This window comes from Arvicanthis niloticus, chromosome 6, assembly GCF_011762505.2.
Source record: "Arvicanthis niloticus isolate mArvNil1 chromosome 6, mArvNil1.pat.X, whole genome shotgun sequence".
NCBI classification, from domain to species: domain Eukaryota; kingdom Metazoa; phylum Chordata; class Mammalia; order Rodentia; family Muridae; genus Arvicanthis; species Arvicanthis niloticus.
The window spans coordinates 52,939,770-52,949,682 of NC_047663.1; positions in this window are offsets into that span (position 1 = coordinate 52,939,770).

Below are 9,913 nucleotides of genomic sequence, written 5' to 3' on the forward strand. Positions count from 1 at the left end.
CAGTCCCTACTGTGTCTCTCAGGGAGGGGACTGAGTCAAGACTAGGTGATCCCTGGATTCTGAGTGTTAGAATGATTAGAAGTTCCTAAATTTCTTTTATATCTTCCCACTTGGCTTTCTATGAAGCTTGGCTTTGACGATGACCCTTAAGAGATAAATAGTTATTACCATACTCTCTCATCGTGTACTTCACGTGTCCTTACTAGCGGTGACTAAAGGGGAAAAGGCCATTGTTCCTTTGGGGAACATACTTAATCTGTCAGTGCCTTGGTGGCTTCACTCATAAAAAATGGGGATAATGGCACCTACTCTATAGGACTGTTGGGGCAATAAAGTGGATGATGCATGTCATCTGCCTGAAACCACACTGGTTTGTGTAAGGGTCCCCTTGGTGTCACTGATATCATCATCATCACATGACAAAAAGGGAATCAAGGACGAAGTGAATACTTCCCAGATCCAGCGTCTGGGTCTGGTCTTGATCGGTTCAAACACTACTAACATTATACTTAGGTACCTCCTCAGTAGCCTGAATTTCAAGCTCCAGAGGGATGGAACAGGCATTCCTGCTCTGGACAGCCATGCTGGAGAATTGTTTTCCTTTCTGGAGCCCGACTGGCTATGCTATTCCAGGGTCTCTGAGGCACTGATCTGTTCTAGGGAAGAGGTTGCATAAACAGTGGGTGGGTCTGGAGCCTTCATTCCCTCCTTGGAGATAAGACCTACCTTAGAAGCAGGGTGTGAAGCTACCTGTAGCCCTAGGACTCAGGTGGGTACAGGAGGATCACAAGTTTGGGGCCAGACTGGGCTACATGAGACCCTGACACAAACAACAAACACCTTTCTTTGGGAGATATTTTTATGAAAGTAAAAGACTTCCAGGCTGAAGAAGAATCCTAGACAAACTGGCTGGCTAACTGCAGATGAAATGTCTGCATGAGATGAACATCTGGACAAGGGACAGAAGTTCCCAAATGTCAAAATCCCCTGGAAATCTGATTAAGAAAACAAAGCTTCTGGCCCTTGTGAAGGACTTAGCAGATGTTAGGAAAAACCCAAGAAGCTATATTCTATTTAAATATTGGAAGGATTGATGGACAGATTTGTGATATGCAAAAAAAAAAAAAATAGTGTGTACTAATGGTCAAGTCCAGGCTTGGCTTATCTGAGAATTTCAAACTCGATATACTAAGGTTTTCAAAATAGATATTGACAAAAGAACACATCAGAGGATTCAAAGTGAGGAATATAAGATGGTAGCTAGGGTCCCTTCCCAGTCCCCTGTGTAGCTACTGCCTTGCCATCCCTTCACACACATTCGTAGGTTTGCATATAAACCTCAGAAAATAACAAGTGTTAGCGAGTTGTGTGTGTCCTCCTGGAGGCAACAGAAAATTCTGTGGTGTTTGTGGAAAGCCGTGTAGCGATTCCTCAAACACTTAAACATAGAATTATCTAGCAAGTCCACTCCTGGGGATACAGTCAAAAGGTTGATGGTGCCGGAGAGGTAGCTTGGTTAGGAGTCGGAGCAGGCTGTGCAGGAGGCCCTGGGTTCAGTCCTCGATAGTGCTTGAAAGCAGGCATGTTGGCACTCGTCTGTAACCCCAGCCCTGAGCTCCTCCAAGCACAGTGGCCCAGTGGCAGAACGAGGGAAGGTTTCCATCCTCTGTTTACCTCTCCTGGGTCCTGAGCCCACTAGCCCAACCTGACAGCAAAACGAAGTAACCAAAACAATTCTGTTCTCCTCAAAGTGCCTTCTGTCAGGCACTCTGTCTGAAGTTTCAGTTGTTGGGGTTTTAATAATTGAGACCCACTGGTGGCACATGTCCTGATCTGTGAGTTCACAGCTAGCCTGGTCTACAAAGTGAGTTCTAGGACAGCCAGGGCTAAATAGAGAAACCCTGTCTCAAAAATCAAACAAACAAACAAACAAACAAAAAATTAAGCCTGTTTTATACTTAAATACCTATTGCAGTCTCATCCTTAGCACCCACTCCTTAAAAATATACATATTTTCCAAATAGCACACATCCATGCCTTACAAATGCTTTGGGTTGGAGGAGGCAGACTTTCTGGATGCCATTACAAATCCAAGCCTCTGAGTTCAGGTTTGCAGTTCTAATTTTCAGTTAATGGTAAAAATTAACACATACTTCTAGGTTAAAAACAAACTCACATGGCTACCACTTAAAATCATTGTGTTTACAGATCTGGGCATGGGTTGAGTTGGGCATGTGACTCAAGGCTGAAGGCATGAGACCTCTGAGATTAAGAGGAAATTTGTCAGGGCCCTGGTGACTCACGCCTGTAATCCCAGCATTTGGGAGGCAGAGACAAGAGGGACCAGGAGTTCAAGGTCAGCCTGTGCTACAAGGTAAGACCCTGTCTTGAAGAGCAAACACAGACAGTCAAAACAACAACAACAACAACAACAACAACAACAACCCAACCAAACTAAACCAAAACCAACAACACTACTGTGCTCCCTGTGGCAGAGCCCAAGGTCAGGTCTACATACTTGACCTGAGAATCCTTAGAAGACAAAAACCAGGTTGGACGCCAAGAGAAATAAGGAAGGCTTGTGTCCTGGGAAGAGGCTGACTCAAGGGGTGGGGCACAGGGGAACAAGATAATGGCTCAGGCCTTCAGCCCACCTGCGTGGGGCCGCCTTCCTGCGCTTCCAGCCCTCGGATTGTCTGTCGCTCCCAGCAAAATGTCCAAGTGCAGGTGCAGGTGCAGAGACCAGTGAGGGACAGGTGCTGGAGCCAGCGCAGTGAGGTTCCTTCTCAGGAACGCTGGGGTGGCAGCTGCGCAGGAGAAGCAGGACAGGAGGTAAGCCGCCTTTGGGGCAGGATTTAGATAGTTATCACTCTTTACCGCAGAACCTGAATGCTCTCAGGCAGCCAACAGCCCCAGCTTCTGAAGCAGGTCGGGCCGAGTCAAGGACAGTGTCAAGAGTTTAAAAAACAACTTTTTTTTTTTTAATGATAAAAATATCGCAACATTGAAAATAAATGTGGGAAATTCATAAAGACCCAGGCACAAAATGCAAACGCAGGATGTGTGCCCCTTCTACAGACACCTAGTCTTATTATTTTGTTGTTTATTTTTCCAAGAGAAAATACTACCACACATAAAATATTGTTATGCTACAGTAACTATGTATTAATGCCCACAGATAATATATAATTACTTCTAAGATAAGTGGCATATTGTATAAATTCTTTTAAGACCTAATTTTTTTTTTAAATTGTTGTCATGTGATCCCAATAAACATTCCTTTGTCTTCTCCTTTTAGGTTTTATTGTTTATTTGTTTTTGTGGTCCCGGGGAGCTGAGAGCCTCCTGGGTGCTTGGCAGGAGTTCTGCCATTGTGTTAGCCAAACCCTTCTTCCAATTATTTTTCTAATAAAAAATATTTTATGTGTATAGGTGTTTGCCTGCATGTATGTCTATGTGCCATGTGTGTGCCTGGTGCCCAGAAGAGGGCATCAGATCCCTGGGATTTAAATCTGGGTCCTCCAAAAAAGCAGCCAGTGCTCTTAACCACTGAGCCGTCTCTTCCCATTCTTTTCTCTTAAAAGACTTTTTACATTGTGTGTGTGTGAGAGAGAGAGTGTGTGTGTGTGTGTAAAGTCATGCACATGTCACTGTATACAACTGAAAAACATGAAGTTGGTTTTCTCCTTCCATGTGGGTCCTGGGGATCGAACTCAGGCCCTCAGGCTTGTCAGCAAGTGCCTTTGCTTGCTGAACCATCTCCTTAGCCCTCCTTTTATTTAAAAAGTTTTATGGTAACCAGGGTTGGTACTGTATGCCTTTAATCCCAAGCACTCTGGAGGCAGAGGCAGAGGATCTTTGTGAGTTCAAGGCCAGCCTGGTCTATGTGAGGATCTAAAAAAAAAAAAAAAAAACTTTTAAAAAACAGCTGGGGCTGGGCAGTGGTGGCACACACCTTTAGTCCCAGCACTTGGGAGGCAGAGGCAGGCAGATTCTGAGTTTGAGGACAGCCTGGTCTACAGAGTGAGCTCCAGGACAGCCAGGGCTACACAGAGAAACCCTTTATTTAAAAAAAAAAAAAACAAAAAAAAACCAAAAACAAAAACAAAACAAACAAACAAACAAGAAAAAAAAAACCAAAACCAAAACAGAGCTAGGAATAGAATTCAGAATCTGCTGAAAGTCAAGAAAGGTTCTATCTCTGGGCTACCCTCTCAACCACGATTTTTATTTTGTTTATTGTTTTATATTTGTTTTTCTTATTTATATGTTCATATTTTTGTGTGATGTGTGTGTGTGTGTGTATGTATGTATGTGTGATGGTGTGTGTATGTGTGTGGGGGTGTGCCTTCTGAGGCCAGAAAAGGGTATTGGAGTCTTCGGAGCTGGAGTTACAAGCATATGGGAGTCATCTGAGGTAGGTGCTGAAATCTGAATTCATTGTCCTCATGAGAGAGCAGCGAGCACACTTAACTGCTGAGCCATCTCTCCAGCCCCTGAGCCATGATTTTTAATTGATGGTAGTAATTAATTAATCTGATGTTAACTGATGTTCAGGTTGTTTTCTATTAGTCCCTATTACAACATTTCTCTGCGGTAAATGTTTGTATTAAACATCTTGGTATTATTGAGATGTGTACTTACATGAAGCATGCACAAGATCTTTCGAAACCTTGGTTGTGATTGTAGGTCTTGTATGTGTTATCAACACTAATACTCTTGCTCAAGGCACCACAGGCTGCTTGTGTGGAATTCTAAATATTGTCTTTTAACTCCCTTTTCTGGCTTCATTATTCTCTGTGGTCGGTCTCTCATAAAGTAGTCAGAATTACCATTTTAAGAAGTGTGCAGGCCGGGCAGTGGTGGCGCATGCCTTTAATCCCAGCACTTGGGAGGCAGAGGCAGGTGGATTTCTGAGTCGAGGCCAGCCTGGTCTACCTAGTGAGTTCCAGGACAGCCAAGGCTATACAGAGAAACCCTGTCAAAAAAAAAAAAAAAAAAAAAAAAAAAAAAAAAAAAAAAAAAATAAAAAAAAAAAGAAAAAAAAAGAAAAAAAAAAAACAAACCAACCATACAAACAAACAAAAAACCCAAAACCCAACCCAACCCAAACCAAACCAAACCAAGGAAAAAAGAAAACAAACCAAAACCAACCAACCAAAGAGAAAGGAAGTGCACATTCCATGACCTTTGCTTCTGTCATGATAGGGTAGATTGTATCACCAGGTGTGGATGCCCTTTGAGAACAACGTAAAAGATCTTCAGCAATGCAGAAGCACTCGTGCACATGCTGGCGCACACAGGTGCTTTAATGCATCAGAAGCAGTCAGTGCAGCTAGCATTGTAGTAAACATTCATGCGGAGAAAGAAACACTGTGAAGTGAGGGGGTCACTTCTATTACCTTTACCTTCAAGGAATTTGCCTATTTGCTTAGGAGACATTGAGGCAAAGCAGAAATGGCCTAAACGCTAGGCAATACAGCGGGGCTCGAAAGCCGGAGTCCACTAGCTGGCAAGATGGCTCAGTGAGTAAAAGCTGCTTGCCACCAAGCAGAACGTGAGTTTTATTCCTTGAGCACACAGCTGACCACAAGATATCCTCTGACCTCTGCATGCACGCTATTCAAATACATTTTAAAAAAATATATAGTTTAAAATTTGGAATCCAAAAGCCAGGTATGGTGATACACACCGTTAACTCCAACACTCAGGTGGCAGAGGCAGGCAGATCTCTGAGTTCCTGAGTTTGAGGCCAGCCTGGTCTATGGAGTGAACTGTCCTAGCCAGGACTACACAGAGAAACACTGTCTTGGGAGAATAAAAGGAATCCAAGCTGGACATAGAGATGCATCCTGGCAGGAACATCTTTGTGAGTTCGAGGCTAGTCTGTTCTACTTGGTGAGTTCTAGGACAGCCAGAGCTACAGAGTCCCTGTTTCAAAACAAACAAACAAAATCAATCAAACCAACCAAACAACCAAACAAAAAAAAATTAAAATCCAAATCAACCGGAATTTAAGGAACAAAGATTAGGTAAAGGGCACAAGAGAAATGAGCTCCACTTCCCAAGTAGCCTTTTAATTCACATAATTTGCTAAATCATATTCAATACACATGGGGGAGAGGCAATGATAAGAAACAATGCAAAAAGCTATTGTTAAGTGAAGTATAGCTTTCAGCCTCAGAGTTGTAGGTTCAACAGCTGGAATCCAGCACTGGATGAGGTGGCAGGGACCCGTAGCTGATGTGGTGGCATGCTCCTGTGATCCCAGGACTCAGGGTATAGAAACAAGAGGGCTTAAGTTGGAAGTGCCAGTCTGGGCTGCATATTAAGAGCCGGGGAAATGCCTGGGACAGGAGTAGGAATGGGAGAAGCAGTTCCAAAAGAGAACAGGGTATTTATATTATCAAGCAGATGCTGATGCATTTAAGAAGGGAGATAGACTGTTCAGTGGTGGTGGTGCACGCCTTTAGTCCCAGCACTTGGGAGGCAGAGGTAGGCAGATTTCTGAGTTTGAGGCCAGCCTGGTCTACAGAGTGAGTTCTAGACATCCAGGGATACACAGAGAAACCCTGTCTCGAAAAAACAAACAAACAAACAAAAAACAAAAAAACAAAAAAATCAAATATAAAACTAGATAGAAGAGAGGATTAGTAAACTTGAAGACAGGTCAGCAGAAAATATTCAGTCTAAATCACAGAGCAGAGAAAGAATGCAAGTACATAGCTACACAAGAAGCATGCTGCAAAGGGTTGAACATGATAATTAGAATCAAGCAAGCAGGCAGGAGTACTAGTTGGGCATTACAGACTGAATTTTGCAGTACTAGTGAAAAGACTCGAAGCCATAGAAACTATACATCTCAGGAGAAGTGGAAAAATCTCAGGAAAACTCCATACCTAGAGGACAAAGACATTAGGGGCTGGAGAGATGGCTCAGTGGTTAAAGGCACTGGTTGCCACCTGGTGGCTTACAACCATCTAGAGTGTGATTCCAGCATGCAGGTGTACATGCAGATACAACATTCTTATACATTAAAAAATACATATTTTGAAAAACAAAAGAGACATTAAGGGCCAGTGAAGTGTCTCAGCAGGTAAAGGCTCCTGGTACTACACCTGGGGGGCTGAATTCCATCCCTGGATCCACATGACAGAAGGAGAACTAAGTCCTGAAGGTTGTCTTCTGACCTGTGCACAGATGCCATGGTGCACACACACATGTGCACACTCAGGCACACAAATAAGTGTGATTAAATTATTTATAAACTGAGAAAATGCATACCTTTACAAGTACAATAAGAAGGCTGACAGCTCGCTTTCAAGATAAAGGACAATGGAAGTTAAAGATACACATTGTCATCTTCAAAAGGCTGAAAGGGTATAGGTGTCTGGCTGGAGAGAAGGCTCAGTGGTTAAGAGCACTGACTGCTCTTCCAAAGGTCCTGAGTTCAATTTCTAGCAACCACACGGTGGCTCACACCATCTGTAATGCGTTCTAGTGCCGTCTTCTGGTGTGTCTGAAGATATCGTACATTAAAAAAAATATAGGTGAGCCGGGCAGTGGTAGCGCACACCTTTAATCCCAGAACTTGGGAGGCAGAGGCAGGCAGATTTCTGAGTTTGGGGCCAGCCTGGTCTACAGAGTGAGGTCCAGGATAGCCAGGACTACACGGAGAAACCCTGTCTCGAAAAACCAAAAAAAAAAAAAAAAAAAAAAAAAAAAAAAAAAAAAAGTAGGTGTCATTTGGACTTTTTTTTTTTTTTTGAGACATAGCCTCAAATATCCCAGGCTAGCCTCAGACTCACTGCTTAGTCAAGAATGACCTTGAACTCCTGAGTCTCCTGCCTCTAGTGCTGGGGTGACAGGCCTGAGCCACTACCATCCAGCTCAGCTTGTTTAAGCCAGGCAAGCACTCTTAATTTCCCAGCCATTTCCCAGTCCCGAAGGGAGATCTCCAGGCAGAAAAACAACTCCCGGGAAAGCACAGAAATACAGGAACAAATAACTTAGAAGTAAATACAGAGGTCACATCAAGGATTCTCATGAACTTTAATAAGTTTAAAAATATATGAGGAGTCCCATCTTACCTGTCAATCAGAATGGTTTCTTTCTTCTTGATTACTACATCATATATTCTCTAGGCCTAGGAGAGTTTACAATTTAGTGCTTCTGATATTTTTAAGCTCTCTAAAAGTAGCATTAGGTGAGTCACACTAGCTATGATTGATGATATTATTCAAAACCAGTTTTACCTTTTTTAAAATTTATTTATTCACTTAATGCCCTGATCGCTGCCCCCATCCCCTTTCATATAGTCCCTCCTCCCATGCCCTTCCCCTTCTCCTCTGTAAATGTAGTGGCTTCCCTTGGGTATCATCCTACCCTGGCACATTTTTTTTTGGAGACAGGGATGATTTCTCTATGTAGCCCTGGTGGTCCAGGAACTCGATATGTAGACCAGGCTAGACGGAGATCTGCTTATCTCTGTTTGCACAAACACTGGGATTAAGAGAGTATACCACCATGCCTGGCTTAAAACTTGTTAGAAGATTTATTCTATGTGTCTGAATGTTTTACCTGCATGCACGTATGTGCCCCACCTGTGTGCCTGGTGCCCTGGGAGGTAAGAAGCATTGGATCTGCTAGAACAGGAGTTACAGTGGTTGTGAGCCACATGATGGGTGGTGAGAATCGAATTCAGCTCCTTTGCAAGAGCAACAAGTGCTTTAAAACACTGGACCATCTTTCCAGACTCAAAACTAAATAACAAGTTTAAATGTCAGCATGTGGTGCATGCTTCTTATCCCAGCACTTGGAAGGCAGAGGCGGCTAGATCTCTGAGTTCAAGGCCAGCCTGGTTTACAGACAGTTCTGGGACATCAAGGGCCATGCTACACAAAGAGACCATGTCTTGAAAAACCAAAAATAAATAAAAATTAAAAAATTGAGATGTCTTTTCCTATTTGCATTCTTTCTGCTATGAGTTTGTGTCTGGCATCCAGTTTTCTTTTGGGATGATTTTCTTACTGATTTTACTTTTTGAGACAGGACCTTATTATGTAACCCTGGCTGGCCTGAAATTCACTATGTAGACCAGGCTGGCCACTCTTAGAGATCCTCTGGTCTCGGCCTTTCAAGTGCTGGGATTGGAGGCATGTGCTGCCTTGACATAAGGCAGGTAGGGACGTGTCCATGTAACTACTAAAGAGTTTGGTTCCTGGGACCAATTTGGCATCTTTATGTCTTTATTCTTAGTAGGACACCAAGGTCGAGGTGTGTTATTACTTTGAAGGCTTTCTGGGCTAAATCTTAAAGCTTTTCGCACTAGTACAACGGCCCGATGAACTGGACCGAATTGAAGATGCAGAGGTGCTAAGCAAATGTGGAGTGATCCATGGTTGTTATTTAGAGAGTAAGGAATTGTCTGAACAAGTCACTGGGAAAAGGAATGGAGAATCTTGAAGGAGCATAAATAAACCCCGTGAGAAAGAGCCTATGTGGCTCAGAGGCAGAGCTGCTGGGTTACCCTAGTAGAAGTGCGTAACTAGAACCAGCAGGTGGCGCTCTAAAGACAGCTCTTTGCGGTCCGTATTTCCATCCTAGTCCAAGATCTTGCTGACATTCCCAAAATGTTGACTTTGAACAGTGTGGAGAGCTTCCTAGTTCTAGCTTTTGACTCTGCTACATCCAGGGGTGAAATTCCCAAAAATCAAGAGCCCTGTGAGGTTTGGGGTTTTGTTTCTCTATGCTTGCTTTGCTTTTGGACGCCTCTACAGTTCCACCCCCCAATTCAGTGCGCACCTGTGGTGACCTCTAAGTATGAAGAACATGCCCTTTCCCTGGCTTTCCTGTGAAAATGTAAATTCTGATTCTGTAGCTGTCGAGTGGGGCCCGATTCTGCCTTTTAAAC